Source organism: Chiloscyllium plagiosum, unplaced genomic scaffold (genome assembly GCF_037043375.1).
Source record: "Chiloscyllium plagiosum isolate Xiang-an unplaced genomic scaffold, Cpla_swu_hap1 HiC_scaffold_18, whole genome shotgun sequence".
Lineage (NCBI taxonomy): Eukaryota > Metazoa > Chordata > Chondrichthyes > Orectolobiformes > Hemiscylliidae > Chiloscyllium > Chiloscyllium plagiosum.
Window position 1 is genome coordinate 102,765,138 of NW_028270156.1, and position 20,510 is coordinate 102,785,647.

Here is a 20,510-nt window from a genome sequence, read left to right on the forward strand (position 1 = left end):
AATAGAGTCAGCATGGTTTCATCAAGAGGAGGTCAGGTCTGACTAACTTGTTAGAATTCATTGAGGGAGTAACGAAGCAGATGAGACCAAGAAAATCAATAGATGTTATCCGCTTGCTTCTCAAGAATCTTTTGACAGGAGACTATTGAGAAAGATAAGGGCCCATGGTGTTAGAGGCAAGGTGCGTACATGGATAGTAGCATGGCTGTCTGACAGAAACCAGAGAGTTGGGATAAAAGAGTCCTTCTCAGGATGGCAGACAGGGACAAGTGGTCTTCCACGAGACTCCATATTGGGACCACAACTTTTCCATTAATGCATTAATGATTTACGTGAAGGAACTGAGGGGATTCTGGCTAAGTTTTCAAACAGTGCAAATATAGATAGAGGGACAGGTAGCATTGAAGAGGTGGTTCGGCTGCAGGAGGGTGCTCTAGCGCATCTCCTCAACTTCCCGCACCTCCGCCATTGATCTCCACCTTTCCAACTAAAACAAGGATAGAACCCCTCTGGTGCTCGTCTTCCATCCCACCACCCACAGGATACAACGCATCATCCTCCGACATTTCCGCCACCAACAGTCAGACCCCACCACCCTCCCCACCCATATCAGCAGAGAGCATTCCTTTCACAACTCCCTCGTGAGATTCACGCCCTTCCAACCCCACCCAGCCACCTTCCACTCCTGACACGTTCTTTGCCACTACAAGAGGTATGAAACCTGTGTCAACACTCCCGCCTCACCTCCATCCAAGGCACCAAAGGATCCTTCCACATCAGGCAAAGAACATCCTGTGCATCCAAACACAACATCTACTCTGTCCAATGCACCGGATCTCCTCTCCATTGGGGAGACAGGACATCAACTTGCAGAACGGTTCAGGTAACACACTCGGACACACACACCCAACAACCCCATTTCCCTATCCTTGATTACTTCAACTCTCCCTCCCACTACAACAAGGACATGCAAGTTTTTGGCCTCCTCCATGGCCAATTTCTAGCCAGCAATCGTCTGGAGAAAGAACTCATCATCTTCCACCAATGGACACTCCACCACACCGTATCAAAGGCAATTTCGCCAATTTCCTCATCTCCCCTCCCACCACCTTATCCCAGATCTAACCCTCTAGTTCAGTACCGCCCTCTTGAACTGTCCATTTTCCTTCCCATGTATCTCCTCCACCTTCCACTCTGACCTTTCGCTCTCACCACTCACCTTCATCTAGCTATCGCTGTCCGAGCTACGTTCCTCCCAGGCCCAGCCCCTCCCATTTATCTCTCAGCCCATTCCACCCAACCCCGTCGTTGTTGACGAAGACTTTATGCCTGAAACATCGAATCTCCGGCTCCTGGATGCCGCCTGACTTGCTGTGCTTTTCTAGCATCACACTTTTTGACTCTGATCTCCAGCATCTGCTGTCTTCACTTTCTCCTACTGAAGGATTTGTACAGGTTAGGGGAGCGAGCAAAGATGTCGCAGATGGAGTATAAAGTGGGCAAGTGTGACATCATGCACTTTGCCAGGGAGAATACAGGCATGGACTATTTTCTAAATAGCGAGCAGGTTCAGAAGTCAAAAGTGCAAAAAGCCGAGGAAGTTCCAATCCAGGAGTCTCGAAAGGTAATCTTGCAGGTTGTCAATAGTTAGGAAGGCAAATACAATGATGGCATTTATTTCAAGAGGGCTTGAGTATAAAAGCATGGATCTACTTCTGAGGCTGTATAAGGCTTTGGTCAGGCCACATTTGGATTATTGTGCACAGTTTTGGGTCCCATATCTCAGGAAGGATGTACTGGCCCTGGAGCGTTTTCCAAGGAGATTCACGAGAATGGTCCCAGGAATGAAAAGCTTAGCATATGAAGATCATCTGAGGGCTCTGGGTCTATATATGGCAGAGTTCAGAAGATGTTAGGAAGTCTACTCGAAACTTACAGGATACTGAATGGCCTGGACAGAGTGGATTTTGGGAAGGTATTACCAATGGTAGGTGAGACTAGGCCCCGAGCGGACAGAGTAAAGAGAAGACCTTTCAGAACAGAGATACGGACGAACCTCCTCAGCCATAAAGTGGTGAATCTTTGGAATTCACCACCACAGAAGGCTGTCGAAGCCAGGTCATTGAGTATATTTAAGAGTGAGACAGATAGGTTCTTGATTGTAAAGGGGATCAAGGGTTACAGGTAGAGAGCGGGAGAATGCGGTTGAGAAGCTTAACAGCCATCATTGAACGGCGGAGCAGGCTCAATGGGCCTAATGGCCAAATTTCTGCTCCAATGTCTTCTGGTTGTATAGTTAATATTGGCTCTCCTCATTCCTTATTGGAGTTGTATCCCGAAATTTGATCTTCATATGATGTATGAAGAATAAAATTCCAATAATGATGGCTGGGAAATATCATATTCCCTCCCTGCAGTTTCAGCAGCCATATCCCCAATATCATAATTACACTGCAATAGAAATCCAGTGAAATTTACTTCATCATAGTTCATTGACATCGACAACATGAACAGCATGACCCTCACCTGCCCTCTCTGATCCTCGAATAACCATTTGAATTGTGTGTCACATCTGTTAACATATCCATGCCATTGGTCTGTTACCACTCATGTTGTATGCACATTTTCCTGTCAGATTATGGACTAGAAAAGTTCTCTCCATATTTTACTGACATTATAATCACTGATCAGTAGTTACAGACTATATGTTTCGATTTATAAACGGAGAAACTTTTTTAAGTTCTGACAATCCTTTGACGTTACTCGCATATCTAAGGCAGATTGAATGATGACGAACAATCAATCTAATATCTCAAATATTTCTTCCCTCTGTTCATCCCCCCCCCCCCCCCCCACACACATATCCCATGCCAAATGTGTAACTATAAACGTTTTTCTTTAATTTTAATAATATCAATATTGAATTCAAAGGGGTTAACTGAAGCTATTTGTTCAGTGACTGTGATTAATGTCAATCTCTGTGGATCTTAATTATCACAATGGAGAGTCTTCATTGTTGAAAGATAAACGAACTCTGTTCAATGTGCTATCCCATAGTATGAGTAGGAGCATCGCTGACAGCACTAACAGGGATCAGCAGCTCGAAAGAGAGAGAGATGCGGAGGAGAGATCAGAATCTGAGAATATCAGACTGGAATATTCCAACAATGGACAGGAGTTTATCCTGGGGTCTTTACTGGCTTTCCCTGCCTTGGATATCATTAGCATGGCGGATCCAGGATATCCTTTGGATTATTCAAGGTGGTTACTATGCCATCCTCGCTATAGTTGGTATTCCTGGTAAGTCATTATATTTAATAGGAGAAAGTGAGGACTGCAGATGCTGGAGATGAGAGCTGAAAAATGTGTTGCTGGAAAAGCGCAGCAGGTCAGGCAGCATCCAAGGACCAGGAGAAACGACGTTTTGAGCATAAGTTCCTGAAGAAGGGCTTATGCCGGAAAAGTCGATTCTCCTTCTCCTTGGATGCTGCCTGACCTGATGCGCTTTTCCAGCAACACATTTTTCAGCTTTCAAGTCATTATATTTGTCTACTAAACCGGGTTGACCTGAATTTCTGCTCATTATATATAAATTTTGTAAAGTGCAAGTCAATGCCTTCAGTTCCAAACAAAAATTCCTTTCCTTATATATTATAACTATCAAACTACTATTTATAAATTACTCACTGATATGCGAGAAGGAGCCAGACTGTTCTCAAACTCCATAATCCATTTTGTCCTTCACAGATTTACATCTCAATGTCCTCCCAACTCACCAATCCTGTCCAATACCACCATCATGATAGCCCAGTCTCGCCTTCAGTCTCAGTGCCACCTATGAATAAACCATTTGTGCCTTTGTTCAATCCGAATGCAATAGTTTCACGTTCCTTCTAACCACATGTCCGTCACTAAATAATTGTTCTTGAGAATGTTTAACTTGTTATCTGCACGTACGGGAAGACAGTTTATGGTGGTCAAGCCATTGACCGATAATCAAGAGCCACAGAATAATGGTCTGTTAATATCGCATGAAGGACATTAGGGTGTTTAAAAGCAACCATTATCATTTGTTTTAAAAACCAATCTGCTTGCCTCAAGACCTTGAGGGAAGTCAATGTATCATGCTTCCTTTGTCAGGTTTCGGTGTGACTTATGTGATGAACACATGGGTATACTGTACCATTGAGAGAATTAAAAGCCAGCAAGAACTATCTGACAGCACCAAGTGTTCTGAAAAATAGATATAATGTAACATTTGGTCGAACAACCTGATTAGCTCATTGTCTCGAAACAAAAACAAATTCAGCAAAACATTTTAAATTATACCCCAAAATAACCACGTCCAACCAAGTATGAATTTATGATATTGACAATCTTAAAAGCCAATGATACAATCCCCAATAGTTTGGCGGTGCAAGACCATGGAAAATTGAACAGTTGAGAGGAGAACTGCCAAGCTACCAGCATGCAAAGACTGCCTGAAAAATAGCTCTCCTTTGGTACCTTTATTGATTAGTAACTGGTGAAACAGAGTCCCCAAGAAGAAAAGAAGACAGGAATATGAAGAAGAACTGAAAGCTTCCTGATTTTGAGGTGAGAAGTTTTGTTTTGTAAATCTTAATGAGGAGTCTTATCGGACTAGTATTGTGGAGGGGGAAGGTAAAAGACAGGTTAGAGGAAGAAGTTGTAAATAGTCATTCGTTTATTATTCTCTGTTATACTTTAAGAAATAAAGTTGTTAATTTTTACTTTAAATAGATTTGTACTCGAGAATTATGACAGATTACTGCGTGGGATAAATCTTTTTCTCTATTGCTGGTTTTAATTAAGCAGGAAGATGTATCCTGTCTTGTAACACTACAAACCCACAGCTATGCTTTTTATTGTTTACGGTTCTGTGGAACAGCTGAACCAGCCACTCAGTTCAAGATCTGCATACATGCTGTGAGAGAAGAACAGAAGTAAAGATCGCTCCCTTTCTCTGCCTGTTTTCTGTATTGCTACATCTCATTTCCATTCAGGTAGGTGATCATCCCCTATTTTAAGTGTATTCAATCTCATTGAAATTCTCCCTGAGAGTGATGCACAGCTCCATAGGCACCTCTGGTGCTCGCTTTATTGATGCCGACGTACAGTTATAAGGGACTTATAAATTCCATGGCAGTTGTAGTTCATAGAGAAGGAATGGCTTTTTGTGGCACAGGAAAGAAATGGCAATGTCTAAGTGAGAGAAAAGATGCTTTGTGATCATCCAGGAGAGTACTGTTAAGGCAGTATTTGGGGTACTGTGGATAGACTTTCTCCCACGTTTCACCAGACTAATCCCTGGGATGATGGCACCATGAGCAGTAAGTGAAGCTCAGTGAGAGAATAAGAGGTGATTGCATTGAACCTTAAGGGGGATGGACAATCACTCATGATGTTTTAAACAGACACTGATGCGGTGATAAGTTCCATGTTTTTTTTTTCACTCAGATTACATGATTCTCGATAGTTTAAGAGACTCTGAGAACTTTTCACCTAACCACCCCCACTCCCTATTTCGACTGCGAAAGAGAGGAGAAAGAGAGGTGAGAGAGAGAGAGAGGAGAGAGAGAGAGGTTCAGGCTTTTGAATAAACTCTCCCAACATTAATACAGTTCAATTGGTGCGTGATCCTGCAATGAACGCCATGTTATCCATAATCTCGACAGCAACAACAATACCGTCATTATAAAAGTGTTAACTCTTTCCAGCAGTGTAGAGAGAAAGAAAGTCTTTTTACGCTACAGGAAAGAAACAGAGATGTCTAAGAGGAAAAAGAGTTATTTTGATCATTGCTGAGAGTGTTGTTGAGGCAGCATTTGGGATATTGTGGACAGATTTTCTCTCCTTTTTCAGGAATGATCACCTTGCCACGGAGAGAGTGCAATGGGATTTCACCAGACGAATCCCTGGGATGGTGGTGCCATGAGGAGAGAATGATGATTAATGATTAAAATGAGAGGCGATTGCATTGAACCTTGGGGGGAGGGACAGTCACTCACGATGTTCTAAATAGACACTGATACGGTGAAAAATTCCATGGCTTCTTTTTTACTCGGGTTACATGACTGTCAACAGTTTAAGTGCATCTTAGAATATTCCCCTCACTCCACACCCAATCCCCATTTCGCATGAGAGAGACAGCGGACCAGACTTTGAATAAACTCTCCTCGCATTAATACAGTGCATTCGGTGTGTGGTCCTACACTGAAAATCTCGTTATCCACAATCCCTACAGCAGCCACAACACGTTCATGCTAAAACAGTTACCTTTTCCCACCAGATTCTGTCCCCATGGAAATAATGGATGTGTCTTCTCAGAGATGGAAATTGCCTCCTTGAGACTTGGCGCAAATCATTTGGCTTCCCTCCTCACTGCCAGCAAACCTTGTTAAAGTAGCTCACGATCTACAAACAATGGAACCATGATTAGCATCATGGAACCCTCTATCATTTTTTATCTCTGCTCTGGCAGTGTTATTCATGGGTCTCTATCTTGACCTACTCAGTTTCAGCGGAGAATCACAATGCATTGCATCTTTGCCTTTGTTATTTAAATATTAAGAGCATGGATGTCACTGTCCACTGTTCTGGTGACAAATTCCACTTCCTTCCACTGTTTCCATCCCATTCCCTGGCCAATATCTGCGGCTGAAGATCACAAGTCACAACTGTGGGACATCCCTTTGACCATGAGCTGTATCTTGACACCATTCCCTGACCATTTCTAACTTGAAATACTCACTACTCCAGAATATATCTCACTGGTTTATTGCATCTGCTGTTTGAATCTTGAGCTATGAAATACAGTCTTAATGAAGCCAATAATCTGCTGCTGATGCTCCTGGCTTCAATCCTGCCGAAGCAAATCTGATTCGAACTCACACCAAACTCCCATCCATCTGTCATTCCTGTGTATACCGATGTATATTGCTGTTGTGTCTGGCAATGACTTTAGTTAAACATTCTCAAACACTTTACCTCATCTGTCCATGAAAATTCTCTCGTTCTCTCTGTTGATTAACAAAAAGCCTGCCAGATGTTCGTATTTAAAATTGTTTCCTCCATGTGCGTTCCTTCTCAAACAATGAGTTTCACGTTCAACCACACACACACACATATACACACACACGCAGAGAGAGCAAACCTTCCCGTTGTCGGCAGTAATCTGATGCGAGTATAGTTAGCATATGATAGTAAAGTTTGCAATACTCTCCATGCTGGGCAGATAGTGCAGTTTACTGAACAACACACTAACATGGTCTGCACAGCTCTCCATGCTGAGCAGATAGTGCAGTTTACTGAGTAACACACTAGCATGGTCTGCACAGCTCTCCATGCTGGGCAGATAGTGCAGTTTACTGAGTAACACACTAACATGGTCTGCACACCTCTCCGTGCTGGGCAGATAGTGCAGTTTACTGAACAACACACTAACATGGTCTGCACACCTCTCCATGCTGGGCAGATAGTGCAGTTTACTGAACAACACACTAACATGGTCTGCACAGCTCTCCATGCTGGGCAGATGCTGCAATTTACTGAACAACACACTAGCATGGTCTGCACAGCTCTCCATGCTGGGCAGATAGTGCAGTTTACTGAGTAACACACAAGCATGGTCTGCACAGCTCTCCATACTATGCAGATAGTACAGTTTACTGAAAAACACACGAACATGGTCTGCACAGCTCTCCATGCTGGGCTGTCATCTTGTCCCAGTTTATGTTGTTTGTGGTGTTCTGTGAAGCAGATTCAGAATTTGATGTAACAAACCATTCCAGCTGATCTGACAATGTCTTTATTCAACGTTCTCATTCTTGTCATTTTACTCACGAAGATCTCACTTCTCCAGTTAGTCCCACTGCCCTGTCTTTTTCCCCATATTTCCACATCTTTTCAGTTAATTAACTGTCTGTTTCTGTCTTTACTGTGAATCTCTCTGCCCCTCTGTATCTTTCCCTGGCCTTGGGTTTTGGCTCCCTAGTGCATCGAGTGCTGGAATTGTGGAGCTCAGAAATAATGAGATGGGATGTGTCAAGCTGTTGTTCCCTTCCCGGTATGTCCCATGTGACAATCTATGAACAGGCTTGTTTCAGAAGTCATGAGACACATCCTTGTAACTTGGTCTGTACCTGTGTTTTCCCCTCTCAGGTCATCTTGCGATCAGTAACACGAGGACGCCCCTTGAGTAAACGACCAGGCATCTAAATTGTATGACAATGCTGTCACTTCTTTTTTTAAAAAAAGGTTAGTTTCGCCTTTTTTTACAAAGCGATCTTAAAGGCCAAACTGCCTACTGATAACGGCTCAAGTAAACAACTTATGAGGCTTTTAGGGTTTTTAATAAATAGTAGTAACAATGGCCAGCTCACACAGACAGGCTTTCCAGCTTTTTTCTTGTAGATGCAACAGTTACCAGGTGCTTGGGGTCCCAGAAGGGCTTGAAGTTTTAGCAAATTATCCCTCGATGCTATTCTCTCTGAAACCTCACTTGGTGCTGTTTCCTCCTGGATTTGAGGACTGTATGCTAGAATGTATGTCTGAATTATCCTTTTTGCCAAGGTGGGGTTCAGATTAGATTGGATTACTTACAGTGTGGCCCGACAAGTCCACACCAACCCACTGAATAGCAACCCACCCAGACCCATTCCCCTATATTTACCCCTTCATCAAACACTACGGGCTATTTAGCATGGCCAATTCACCTAACCTGCACAATTTTGGACTGCGGGAGGACCCAAAGGAAACCCATGCAGACACGCGGGCATGTGCAAACTCCACACAGTCAGTCGCCTGAGGTGGGAATTGAACCCGGGTCTCTGGAATGTGAGGCAGCAGTGCTAACCACTGTGCCACCGTGCCACCCCACGGTGCCGCCCTGTGTTTAGGTGATGTTAATAAATTGGAACAGTTCATTTGGAGAAGGTACTGTATCCATCATTCAGTTAAGGTTTCCAATAGTTAAGATATTCTAAATTCCTCTTCATTTCCTATGGATTTTTCATTCGAGTGTTTAAATATATTGTGTTTTGCATAATGGTGAGTGGTTTGACTAGTAGAATCACATCTGTAACACCCACTTCCCATTTACCTTTAAAATAAGAAAGGTTTGGCATCAAAGCTACCTTTTTAAAATAGTTTGAGGCAGTCTGGTTGGTCTATATTAAACTGGAGGCCCTTGTCTGGTTCTAAATCGATAACACCAAATTGGGTTTAGAATTACAATCCCTACAGTGCGCAAAGAGGCCATTCGACCCAACAAGTCCACACCGACCCTCCGTGGAGTAACCTACCCAGACCCATTCCTCTACCCTATTATTACACATTTACCCCAAGGCACCTAACCCACACATCCCTGAAAACTACGAACAATTTAGATTGGCCAATACACCTGACATGCACATCTTTGGGTTATAGGAGGAAACCAGAGAATCTAGAATACGCTCCTGCAGACACTGGAGAGTATGCACCAGGAGGCTATTGGGTTCAAAGGTCTGGTATGTTTAGTGTCTTTGGTTCCAGATGTTGAATTCGGTTGGTTTAAGCAGTGTTTTGTGTATAAAAAATCTTTCAGTCACTAAGAGTTCTCTGGGTGTGGAAAAAGTGAAGTTGGGGTTTTACAGAAGGTAATGAAGGCAAAGCTGTAGCAATTGACAGACAAGCTGGAGTTAGGGTTGTGTTTGTGAGAAAACGAGAGATAATTATAGCTATAGCTCGGCAATTACATTTGGTGGAACCGCCATCAGACTCTTTGGAAATGCCTAGAACTCAATTTCAAATAAGGTACTTTGAACATGAGGAATAATTGAAACAGTTTGAATTATGATGAAAAATACAAATAAAAGAAAAGGAAATGAAGAAGAAAGAGGGAAAAGGAGAGAAGAAAAGCAGAGAGTTCCAACTTCAAAAGTTAGCAATTAGAGAGGAAAGTTGACATAGAAGGCGGAGATGAAGGTTGACGGTCGGCGGGATGAGGAGGTTAGTGAGGTTGAGTCACCCTATAGTCGCCAATGGCCTGCTGTGTTTCTGTTTAAATACACCCAGCCATTATCTGAATTTGATGAGAAGGATGGGAAAGCCTTTTGAATTTCATTTGAGAAAGTGGCTAAACCAATGCAGTGGCCAGTAACCATGTGGATTTCGTTGATCCAAACAAAGCTGATAGGTATTTGCATCCCGGTCGGAGACGGTATCTGGCCAGTATGGGGTGGTGAAGAAAGCCATCTGAAGTGCATATGAGCTTGAGCCAGATGCCGACAGACAGCATTTCAGAAATCTAAAAAAAAAGTCCCTGGTTAAATGCACGTTGAGTTTGAAAGGATAAAACAAAGTAATTTTGAAAGGTGGGTAAGAGTATTAAAACAGAGCAAACCTATGACACTCTTAGAGAGTTTCTTATTTTGGAGAAGTTCAACAATTCACTTCCTGCAGTCGTGAGAACTCGTGTGGAAGAGCAGAGAGAAACAATGGCAAGATTAGAAGCTGTAATGGCTGATGATGATGATTGAGTTCAGAAATCAAAGTTTGGTTTCTGTGAGGGATTGAGAAGAATGTGCGAGATCTTCTTAAAATCTGTGAGAGTAAGGTTTACTGGCATAGGCCAGGGGTAGCAGGTAAAGAGGTTACAGCATTAAGAGGTACAGAAGTAGGTAACTCTTTTATGCTGAGACCTGAGGAGCTATTTCATTCAGAGAGAGTGTTGGAGAGATGAGAAGTGCTCCATTATGTAACGTGTGGTTGGAGTGTCCAGTGGAAACATCAACAGATTTATTCCACAATGGGGAAGGAGGTCTTGAGCTTGGTGTTAGCGTTGCAACATTTCAGCATTTAAATTGAGAATAACATACATGCGAAAAATCTTTACCACTGATCGTGACCCGGTAAAGTTTTTTTGGAGAAGTTTAGGGAGAAGAATACCAGCCTGATTCAACTGAGCTTATTATTGCTGCCATTCAGTTTGAAATTATATAGGTGACAGGGCGAGGAAACAGAAATTTTGACACGTTGTGGAGACTTGGATGAAGAAAGACAAAGGCATTCTGTGGCAGGAGTAAGATGACTGAAACTAGTTGTGAACATTTGGACGCTCAGAGTCAATGTAAAGTATATGCATTTCAGTCTACTAATAGAAGAAGATTAGGAGGTCAAAAATGAATCCACGTTGTATATTGATGGATTATTTTCTTAAAAATTGAGTTGGAAGAATGCTATCACTGTAAAAAGGTTATTTTCTCTTGGGTTTATTTTTGAATAGAGGTTTTAAAGGCAGAGGTGCAGAACTGCTGTCTGAAAACAGTTTAAGTAAATAACTGAGAAAGCCTTTAGGTTTCATTAAAATGGTTGTAACAATTTTGGGCAGTGGCCAGCTCTCCCAGACCAGGGCTTCTCATTTTGTTTTTAGCTGAAGCATTCAGAAGTTGCTGGGGAACACAAAACGGTTGGAAGTTTCAATATGTGATCCCCAGCTGCTTAAACTATTCTGGGGGGGATCTGGTCTGGTCTACAACACTTGTACCAAGGGGTTTCTGACTGACACCTGTAATTGAAAATTTAGTGGAGGGGCTGGGAATGGGTTGCTGGAGATTATGCTGTGAGCTGTCTCAAACATTCAGGGAGACTTGAGGATTTGGTGACCCAACTCTGGATGGAGCATGGAGACTGTAGTTACAGTATCTGGGTGTGTAACATGAACACCAAATGGAGCAAAGGCTGCAGAGAGGGAAAGCTCTGAAACCACGCAGTGAGTGTATATGGTGAAACGGATCTGCTGTATCCACATCGGGTTTTCCAGGAACAGCTTCCCAAGCTTCACTTAACCAGGAGCAGAGTGTGAGGGGACCATGACTGAACAAGGAGCTGATCACAGAGCGGTGACACCTCCTTCAACACGATCCGCAGCTTCACACCCGGGGGAGGATGGTGCTGCCAGTAGCTGTTAGGGTCACTGGTTCATTCAACTTCTATGAACCAGACCTTTCCAGGCAGGACGAGGTGACATATCCGTCATTTCCCAGTATCTCAACATCAATGTCACCATTCTGTGATGGAGGATATATATGGTGGATGAGGTAAATAAATTGTTTCTGCCTCAGCAGGGAGCTGCCGGGTGTATCCAGTGTAGTGGGATTCCCGATGGTGTACATGGCATCTGCAGAGTCCCCATGTCAATGGGGAGAGGTAGAGGAACTGAAGGAGCTCTATCTCTATTAATGTTACACTATACCCATGCACAGTACATCATGTTAGTGAATACCCACTGTCCTGGCAGCAGTCCCGGCCTCTTCATTCAGAAGCAGTCAGCCATTCCCATCGTCATCGGGTCTCCACGTAAAAAGAAATGAATATAACTTGGATAAAGGCCGTCCCCTTGATGCACGTTTCAAAACACCATCCCCACCGCCAATCAACCACATCAAAGTATTCCATGTGTACGGAGAGCAATAGGGTCACTTGGAGTGTCTGGGAGCTGACGATCAGGGATGGAGCAAAACCTCCCCTGTCTGAACGGATTTGAGTGAACCCCCCAACACACAGTATCATTAAGTCCTGTAATCCCTCTCCATTTCAGTAACATATTGCCTTCCATTATTCCTGTAAATTGAATGACAGGTTAAATCATGTTAAAGTCCAACTGCCAAACTATTAGCTATTGTCTTTACCTCTCTGAATCTATTTGCAGACTCTCCACTCTCTATTGATAATTTAATCTCTTGCTTATCACAGCGACATATCAATTATTTGAAGAGGTGACAAGTAGGTTAGACCAGGGAAACCCAGTGGAAATGGTCTATTTAGACTTCCAAAAGGCCTTTGATAAGGTGCCACACGGGAGGCTGCTGAGTAAGGTGAGGGCCCATGGTGTTCGAGGTGAGCTACTGGCATGGATTGAGGATTGGCTGTCTGACAGAAGGCAGAGAGTTGGGATAAAAGGTTCTTTTTCGGAATGGCACCAAGTGACAAGCGATGTCTTGCAGGGTTCAGTGTTGGGGCCGCAGCTGTTCACGTTATATATTAATGATCTGGATGAAGGGACTGGGGCATTCTAGCGAAGTTGGCCAATGGTACGAAGTTAGGTGGACAGGCAGGTAGTACTGAGGAAGTGGGGAGGCTGCAGAAGGATCTAAGAAGGGCTTATGCCCGAAACGTCGATTATCCTGTTCCCTGGATGCTGCCTGACTTGCTGCGCTGTTCCAGCAACACATTTTCAGCTCTGATCTCCAGCATCTGCAGACCTCACTTTCTCCCTGCAGAAGGATCTACACAGTTTGGGAGAATGGTCCAGGAAATGACTGATGAAATTCAACGTGAGCAAATGCGAAGTCTTGCACTTTGGAAAAAAGAATACAAGCATGGATTACTTTCGAAACGGTAGGAAAATTAATAAAGCCATAGTACAAAGGGATTTGGGAGTGCTAATCGAGGATTCTCTCAAGGTAACCATGCAGGTTAAGCCCGTGATTAAGAAAGCGAACACAATGTTGTCAATTATCTCAAAAATGTTGCAATATAAAAGTGCTGCTGAGACTTTATAAAGCTCTGTTTAGGCCCCATTTGGAGTTCTGTGTCCAGTTTTCGGACCCACACCTCAGGAAGGACATACTGGCACTGGAGCGTGTCCAGCGGAGATTCACACGGATGATCCCTGGAATGGTAGGTCTAACATACGAGGAACGGTTGAGGATCTAGGGATTGTATTCATTAGAGTTTAGAATGTTAAGGGGAGATCTAATAGAAACTTACAAGATAATACATGGCTTGGAAAGGGTGGACGCTATGACTTTGGTTCCGTTAGGCGAGGAGACTACGACCCGTGGGCACAGCCTTAGAAATAGAGGCGGTCAATTCTGAACAGAAATGCAGAGACATTTCTTCAGCCAGACAGTGGTGGGCCTGTGGAATTCATTACTGCAGAGTGCAGTGGAGGCTGGGACGCTAAATGTCTTCAAGGCAGAGATTGACAAATTCTTGATGTCACAAGGAATTAAGGGCTACGGGGAGAATGCGGGTACGTGGAGTTGAAATGCCCATTAGCCATGATTAAATGGCGGAGTGGACTCGATGGGCAGAATGGCCTTACTTCCACTCCTATGTCTTATGGTCTTATGCTCTTATGGACATCACCAAACTCGGCATCTGTATACCTGTTCCATCCTCCTGACAATTAATATAGACTGGAAATAATTGAGACCCAGCGCCGGTCACTGTGTGACCCTACTGGTAACGTTCTCGCTAACTGATTTATCCTGAGTGCCTGCTTCCTGTATGATACCCAGTCCACCCCCATTCCTATCCAATACAGTCGAAGAGTTGGATAAGAACAAGGAGCATCTGTGAGGTATCCAACCCCTCGATGAGGCTGATGTCAACGCGGCCTCTGTTCCACTTTCCTGCCATCTCTCGATCCTCAAACTCTAGTCTCTTGTTGTAGATTGCGCCACATGAAAGAAAATCCACTCCATATCTATACTTTCAATTACTTTTAGCATTTTACAGACCTCAATGAGATCTCCTTTCATTCTTGTAAACTCGAAAGTATAGACCTAAACTGCTCAATTTCTCTTCATAAGACAAACACTTCAAATATGGAATCAATCTAATGAAGCTCTTCTGAATTGCCTCCAATGGAAATACCTCATTCCGCAGGACACCCAAACTGTCCTCCAGTTGCATCCTCACAAATGCCTTGCATAGCTACACCAACACTCCCTACCTTTCTACTCTATCTTTTTATTAAAAAAAAGACTGAAATTATGCTTGCATTTCTCATTACTAGCAGTACCCGCAGGCAGGTTTTCTGTGATATGCAAGCAGACACCCAGATCCCTCTGCACCTAAGCACTTTGAACTTTCTCTCCATTTAGATAATAATTTGTCTTTCTATTCTACTGGCTAACTTGAATAGCTCCATATGTATTCACTTGAATTTTCCTTGCTAAATGTTGGCCCATTCACCAAACCTATACATATGTTTTAAAATCTCTTGCATCATCATTCCGAAGTAATTTCCCACCGATGTTAGTGACATCTGAAAATGTGTCATTGTATTTTCTCTCCAGTCAACCAAGTATAGTAATACCATCGATCGCAAATGGTTGAGGCATGAGAACTGAAATCAATGGTACAAACTGCATTTGTCAAAAAGAAAATGACACATTTATTCCATCTGACTACATTTTGTTGGTTAACCAATCCTCCATCCAAGCTAATAATTTACTCCTAAATCCATGTTGTCTGATCTTACCATTTACTCTTTGGAGAAGCGAAACATCCGATGCCTTCAGGAAGACCACATATGTTCCATCTCCAGGATCCCCACTAACCACCTTGTTTGTGACATCTTCAAATAACTCAAGCAAACAACTCAAACATGGTTTAGCCTTCGTAAAACCATGTTGACCCTGACGAATTATGGTTTGAGTTTGCGAATATCCTGAACAATGGTTTCTAAAATTTGCCTTAAATTACAATAGTTTATTGTTACACTTTACTCCCTAATGCACACCATTATTATAAGCTCTTCCCTTTTGAAAACCTTTACATTTTCTTTGAATTCCTGTTTAATGGGCACAAGGCTCCAATTGCTGAATAAGAAACACGTGTGGCTGAATGGATGCATCATCCTGCTGGTGTACAATATCAATGGGCTGACGTCTTTCTGGTGTTCCCATGTTGCCATCTCCAAGGCCAGAATACCTCCTCCTGTTGATACTTTAGAGGATTGGGAGATTATGGAATCTTCCCGTTGCTGTGTAACATTTTGAGGGGCAGATGGGTCTTCTCATACTTCTCCATAACAGGTGGATATACTGAATGGTCTCCTCATGTATCCCGGAGTTGGGACCGAGGGATTGATTGGTCTTCTCTTATTCCCATACAACAGACACGTGTCTAAATTACCTCTTCCTTTCTCGTGAAAGAAGTCTCAGATAGTTTTTATCCTATCCAAATCCCTTGCAATAGCCTCGGTGGGTCTGAATGGCCTCCTGTTATCCCAGTATAACAATCTCCAGTCACTGTGTGACCTTTTCCAGTTCCTATGTTACAGACTTGAGGAGGCTGAATGGACTGATCCTGTTGCTGTTTAACAGGATACTGGTGCAGCATGGCCTAATGTTATTGGCTCGATTAGGCTGACTGGCCTCCTTCAGCAAATGTAGAGGGGTTGAATTGCCTCTTTCTGTTTTGGTGTAACAGGTTCGAAGGACTGAATATCCTCCTGTTGTTCCTGGGTAACAGGCTGGAGAACGGAATGGATTCCTCCATTATCTGTGTAATTCACTTCACTTGTTAACTCCTTCTGTCAGCTATGTTCAAATAAGATCATCTTTAATTTTTGTAAACTCCAATGGCTACTGTGTCAACCTGATCATCCTTTCGTTATAAGCTAGCACCCTCATTGCAGGAATCAGTTGAGGGAACCATCTCTGAGCTGCTTCCAATATAACAACATCCTTTCTTCATTGAAGACATTAAATCTGTACACACTACTCCAGATGTGATCTCACTAAGACCCTGTATAGCAGCAGCAACACTTTACCTGCCTGCTGTAAAGTTCTCACCCAGGTTAGAGCTGTCTCAGCTGTCTGGGCGAATACAGAGCATTGTTGGAAGATCATTGTCCTTCTCTACTCCATCAGCATTACGGGAGATCTGGAGAAGTTAAAGTTGGAGAAGGTCACATATGATGTGAGAGATGTCTACCATTAATCTCCCCAGAGCCCACGTCGCTCAGATTCCACAGACTCTAGTAAGGTGGAGCGCAAAAACAGCAAGGAGGAGCAAACATTGATGGGAGTTATATATCAAAGTGAAAGCTGCAATAGAAATGCTGGACATTTTATAAAACAGGAAATTAGATGTGCACATTTGTGGGTACTTCAGTAATAATGTACTGTTTACATTATATCTAAACTATGTTAACCCAATTGAATGCTAATGCTGGGAAAAATGGATTTCGTGACCACGTGTGAGATGGTTTACATTAACATTATGTCGAGCACTGAGCTCGAGATCTGGTTATTTAGGAATTGGTGTTGAGTGATCAGAGGAGCTAATTGAAAATTTTGCTGTAAAGGACCTTTTGGGAACAGTGACCACAATGTATTGGTTTTCTTTTGTGCTGTTTGAGTACAAGACAATTTTTGTTTTATTTGCAGTAACTGTTATAAAGCTGAGTCATGCAAGCCCTGAAGGTGTGAGGAGAAAATGGGGATTACAGATGCTGGAGTTCAGAGTCGAAGAGTGCGGTGCTGGAAAAGCACAGTCAGACAGCATACTAAGAGTAGATTAATCGATGTTTTGGGCATAAGTCCTTCATCAGGAATGAATCTTCTGGGCCAAGGGCGCTGAGAGATAAATGGGAAGGGGGTGCGGCAGGAGGGAGGTAGCTTGGATTGCGATAGGTAGATGAAGGTAGGGTTGAAAGTGATAGGCGACGAATGGAGACAGAACGCCCTATCTACTGCATCCATTAAACCCAATGTGGTTTTCTCTACATTGCCGAAGCAGTAGGTCAACTTGTGGATCATTTCAGAGAACACCTCTGGAACAACCACATTGAACAAATCCATCACTTTTTGGCTGAGCACTTCAATTCCCCTTTCCACTCTGCCAAGGACATGAGGGACCTAAGCCTGCTCCATCGCCAAACCCAAGCCAGCAGAAGCCTGGAGGAAGAAAGCCTCCTCTTCTGCTTTGTGACCCTCCAACCACAGGGGATCATAGTGGATTTCCCCATTTCCCCATTTCCCCTAATCCCACCTTATCCTACTCCAAACTTCCAAGTCAGCAGCGCTCTTTTGAACGTTCCTATGTGTCCATCTTCCTCCTTATCAATCTGGTCCACCCTCCTTCCTCTCCGACTATCACTTTCAACCCCACCTTCATCTTCCTATTAGATGAAAGGATGCAGCTTAGAAAAATGCCAAGTGTTGCAATAAGCTAGTAGATTCAGAGAAATGTAGGACCCAGCAAAGGATGACCAAGAAACTGAGAAGAAAATCAGAATGAGAAAAAGCGTGCAAATGAAAGAAAAACATGAAGACTGCTAAAAAGCGTCTATCAATGTATGAAAAAAGAACTAAAAACAAGGTCAAATGTGGAACAGTTGGTGTGTGTTCAGGATAATTTATTGCAGAGAACAGAGAAATCGCAGGGAACAGAGAAACAGTTTCTTTGTGTCTATCTTCATGGAAGAATGTCCAGGAATTCTTCCAGAAATACCAAGTGACCATGGGACTTGTGTAAGTAAAGTCTAAGATCATTCTTATCCATATTGAGGTCATCTTTGAAAAGAAAGCTTGATCGAGTATTTGCAAATCTGACAGACTAGATGCATATCATACAAGAATTTCAGAGGAAGCAGCAATAGTTCATGTTGATTGCATCGCGGATTTTCCCTTTATTTCCGACACAATCTCGAAAGTCATTTAGCCAATCTGGATAAGACAAAGGTTATAAATATTTCCCAACAGTTCAAGAAAGGATGAATTTGGAGAATGGTGAACTACAGACCAGTTATCTTGTCATCTGCAGTCAGGTATCTGTTGGACTCGATTACAAAGAACATGCTACTAGATATATAGAAGGTAATAACATAACTGGGGAGTGTGAGAATGGACCGACGAAAGGAAAACCAGAAGTGACAAACATAGTTTTGGAATGGTTTGAAGATGATTCTTGAGGACAGAGGCAATGATGAACCATTGGATAACATATAGTTGTATATTCCTGAGTTTTTTTTTAAAGAACTCACACAGCAAGTTCATAAGAAAAATTAAAGCGAGAGGTATTGGGAAGAACATATGCAAATGGATAAGTAAAAATTAGGTTTACATTCATGTGAATGTAATTGGAAGATAGAGGATGTCGTGCACCAATTGCATCGAGCGTTGGTGAGACAAAACGTAGAGTATTGTGTACCGTTCGGAGTCCCAATCTAAGAAAGAACATATTGACTACAGAGGAACTGCAAAATGTATTATCAGATTAATCCGTAAATTGGCAAGATTGTCTGACTGGGAACCTCAGCCTGTAATCTCCAGTTTCAAAACATGGGAGTTGATTGTAGTGACTCTGAGAAACATCGAAAGGACTGAATAACAGAGGGACATGGAGAAGTATAAGGAGGCGAGATAAGGGAGAATCCTACGATATTCTACACGGACAAATAGAACAGAATAATCAGCAAACAGGTAGTGTCCATTAGAAACCAAAGGGGCAATCTGGGTGTCAAGCTGGAGAACATTGATGGAATGTTACATGAGACCTTCCCATCTATTTTACTTGGGAGAAGGAGGAGGCAGGTATAGAATTCAAGAAGATGAACTAGGAAGCTCTTGAACAGATTTATGTAAAATGCAAGCAGGTATTTGAGGTTTTGTTCTGTACAGATTTGGAACAATCTCCATGTCTGAGTGAGTTGTATCACAGGAGGCTGATGGGGTCAAAGGAGGAAAGACCCTGACTGAATATTTTCATTAGAATCTGGCCATAGTGGAGGTGCCAGAGAACTGGAGAACTGCTAATACAATTCCACTTCGCAGTAAGGGTGGGAGAGATAGACCAGGTAACTATAGATGAGCGAGTATTAGATCACTGTTAAGGAAACTACTGGATAAAATAGGGAAGAAGAAAATCGAACTCCAATCAGAGTCACAAGGTTTGATCAGGGATAATCATCATGACTTTATCAGAAGGAAGTTACATCCAATGGATCTGATTGAATTAGTTTGAGGAGGTCGATTATTTAGTTTTGTAGGAAGGCCTTTGACAAATTTCGACCTGGGAAACTGAAAATAAAGTAAAATCTCATAATATGATGGATAACTTGACAAGTTACAACTAAAATTGTCTTAGTAGCAGAAGACAGAGGGTGGTGGGAGAAAGATGTTTGTGTGACTGGAGACCAGTGTCCCCTGGTGTTCCACAGGGATCAGTGCTGTGTCCCTTATTGTTTGTGTTATTCATAACAAAATATAGATTTGAATGTGGAGGGGCTAGGTGGAGAGTGGGGGAGGTGTGATAAGTAAGTGTATGTTTGACATAAAGATTGTCTGGGTGGTTAGCAGTGAGGGGAAGGCCTTAAGTTACAGGAAGATCCAGATGGAATGGTCAGATGGGCACATCAATGGTAGATGGAATGTAACCCTGATAAATATGAGGTGATGCACTTTGGGAAATGAAACCTGGCAGGGGAGGACTCAATGAATGGCAGCACACTGGGAAGCTCAGATTGTGCTTCTCCACACATCCCTGAATGTGACTGGACAGGTTAATGCTTAAAAATGTGTTGCTGGAAAAGCGCAGTAGGTCAGGCAGCATCAAAGGAGCAGGGGAATCGATGTTTCGGGCAGATTCCTGAAGAAGGCTTATGCCCGAAACGTTGATTCTCCTGCTCCTTTGATGCTGCCTGACCTGCTGCGCTTTTCCAGCAAAACATTTTTGAAGCTCTGATCTCCAGCATCTGCATTCCTCACTTT